The sequence below is a fragment of the Pinus tabuliformis genome, chromosome 2_1 (assembly GCF_031772625.1).
Source record: "Pinus tabuliformis cultivar Carrire ecotype Pingquan chromosome 2_1, CPIR1, whole genome shotgun sequence".
NCBI classification, from domain to species: Eukaryota; Viridiplantae; Streptophyta; class Pinopsida; order Pinales; family Pinaceae; genus Pinus; species Pinus tabuliformis.
In genome coordinates, this window is record NC_142299.1 from 637,262,001 (window position 1) to 637,265,227 (window position 3,227).

The following is a 3,227-nucleotide window of genomic DNA, read 5'->3' on the forward strand; positions in this document are numbered from 1 at the left end:
CAGTGATGTAACAAAATTGAATAATATATGTAGGTCAGTCTTTAAATTAGTCGGCTTCTACTTGAATTTATCATACTTTAGGTTTTATTTATATATTGTGGTTGAAAGATTCTTCTCTCAATCTATCATTCATTTTCAGTCCTGATGATGGACCCCCTTTGGGGTTCGAAAAGTCAACATAATGAACATAGTACCGTGGATAATCCGAATCATACTACTCCAAAAAACTACCACATAAATTTGAAGTCTAAAATGTAACAAAATTTCAAATAGTGGTTGGAGATGTCATCCAGATTGCTGGTGACATGACTGTAAGTGACCTTCATGTATTCCTTAGTGAGAGTGAGTTACAAATTGACTTCAACAAGAAATATAATGGAACCATGAAATCATGGGACTTCATGGAATAGGTCAGAGTACTCATTTTCAGTAACGGCCTTGACTAGAGACCCATATGCCAAGACGAGCTGGTAGGCAACAAAACTATCGAAGAAGAGGCCGAAGAGGTGTTTGTTTCCCTCGATGTCGTAGCCATTGATGACCCTCCCCATGGTGAGATCATTGAGCTTGAGAAGCACCTAGGGCACCATCCCCAGCGGCAACACAATGATGCAAACCTTCGACATGGAAACCATGGGCTCACACTTGATGAGCATCCTCACCCTGTCCACCCACATGATGTCTGCGAGATGGGAGAGATCTACGTCAAACCTGTGAGAACATGTGTACTCTGAATGCCTCATGGAGACCTTGAGCCATGTGTCATAAAAAAAATAATAAAACCCCAACTTACCATCTTTTATTTCTTCAGAAGCGGCCATGTGTCAAATTTTTAAATCATAGGAAAATCACATATATGAAAATTTCTCTAATGTTTCAAGTGAATTTCCAAATGGTGGGAAACGAAACGAAACCATATATGTGTTGAAACTGCTAAAATTGTGTCTATCCAAGTGACCCATAACATGAATATAGGAGTGACCGTGTTCTATTGCATGAAGTTCGTTCTCTCTTTCATGCCACCTCACCAATTGCAACTCAATCCCTCCCTCACCAACACTTGCATACAACATGTACTCCCAGTTTGTAATCCAATGCCAAGAAGTGCTTACAAATAAATTATATACTCCTACAATCTAAAGCGCTAAAATTATCAGTCTATATAACAAACAATTCACATGATTTTTGTTTTTTAGGCTTTTTGAGCATTTGAAATTGTTGATCAGTTTTAAGGAGTGATGTAGAAAAGTCATGATCATACACCCAATTCAACTCAGATCTTTGGTTTCATTACCCTGTTCGTTTCTGGTGCAATTTTATTGCTTTTGACGGGTCTCACCGTAAGACATTTCAATGGCTCTGAAACTTGTGGAAGGGACCTATATCACAAGAGAAAACGAAAATGCGAGGTCAATTGGCACCCCTTCACCTGTACATTCATGGATTTTAGACACACACATTTTACTAAATGCCTGCATCTCATTGTTGCTAAAAAAGTTGCTAAGGGTGAAACTAGATACACATAATTTTGAGTTTGGTAAGCTTGTTCTTAGTACTTTCTTATTATGTGAATAAGAGATTGTTTAATAATAATGGTTTTATTTATCCTTCGGTAATGGCCACAATTTCTTAGAAAAATTGGTTGCTATAAAGGCCGAAGAATTGGGAATTACGAGAAAAGGTCATGGTGGGTTACAATTCACTCACTAGAAGGACATGGTCGTTGGGTTTGGTGATAGCAATATTTTCTTTTTTTAAATGATAGGTCAGGTATCTCATAGTATTGTACAATCAATCAAACACAAGATGTCATTGCAGGATGAAAGGAGATTTAACCTCTTTGAGCTCAGAGTCTTTAAAAAGAGCATAACATTTCAATTTAAATATAAGCTCATCATAAATGATACTAAAGATTTGAATCAGAAGGCTTTCAATGACCATCAAAACTTACTACAAAGATTTAATTTAAGCACCAAAATATGTAATTTTACATTTCTCCATAAACGTTAAATGAGAAAATATCAAAGGTGAATGGGAATTCTACCGCAGTCATTTATGTCAAGCTGGAATCGCCTTTTTCCCAAAGATAGGACAGTTTGGTGTGGGGTGGTCAAGTTGCAAATGGGAGGATATCTGCCAAAGAGGTTTATGCTTTTATATCCTTGAACAACCATGTGTTACCCAATGTTGATTGGATTGCAGAGACATGGGGTTGGGATGTTCCCCAATGTTGATTGGACTGCAGAGATGTGAGGTTGGGATGTTTTATTGAAGGTCAAATGTTTTGCATGGATAACCATACAAAATTACATACTTACATGGGACAACCTATTAAATAAGGGTTTCGTTGGGTCAGGAAGATGTTATCTCTGCGGAGTGGACTCAAAAGACTGCGTTCATCTTTTCTTAAAATGATCCTTTGCAGATGCTATTTGGGAGGAGGTATCCTTATTATTGGGGTCAGTGTCCCTTGGGATAACACTTCTATTGCATCTTTCCTTATCTCATGGTAACATTGAGAGAAAGATCTCAGGGTTGTCCCCTTAAATATCTTGTGGGGGATTTCGCGCACCAGAAATGATGTTATCTTTGAGGACAAATTTTCAGATGTTAAGATCTCCATCCTGAGGATTGTTTCTTATTTTTAGGAGATAAGTCCCTAAGTCCCTAAAGCTTCTTCATAGTCCATATCCTTGTTTCCCTGGTTGGAAACTATCCAATCTGTTTTTTTGAGGGGGCCTCTTCCGGTGGTTGATGTGGCTGTGGAGTTCTTCTTTCGATTAATCCTTCCTTGGAATGTCATTTCTGTTGTTTTTGGGGGCTTGGTGACAATTGAAGGGATGAGATGATTGCATTGTGGGGAGCACTACAATGTGCTTTGTGGCTTGATATAGAGAAGATTATGGTTGTCAAGGACTCTCTTTCCATAATTCAATGGGTCCAAAGGAGGAATGTGTTGGAGGTCCCTACATTATGTAATTGGATGCAACAGATTCGAGATTTACAAGACTCTTTCTCTTAAGCCACCTTCTAGCATGTATACCAAGATAAAAACATTGATGTTGATGCTCTCTCCAAGCGTGGCCTTTCCCTCTTTTCGGAACATTTGATTTTTGAGCATTTGGTTGACGGAGTGGTTTGTAGTCATGGTTCTTTCAAGATTTAATCTTTGGGATCATTGGCCTCTGTTTTTTAATTCATCTCCTGGTGATTTAGTCTTTGTTCTC

The 3,227-nt window shown here is 38.2% G+C and overlaps 1 pseudogene; it reads right to left on the minus strand.

The window, feature by feature from the left end:
* Window positions 1–227: 227 nt before the first annotated feature.
* On the minus strand, window positions 228–821 carry LOC149202163 (delta(24)-sterol reductase pseudogene; annotated as a pseudogene).
* Window positions 822–3,227: the final 2,406 nt, after the last annotated feature.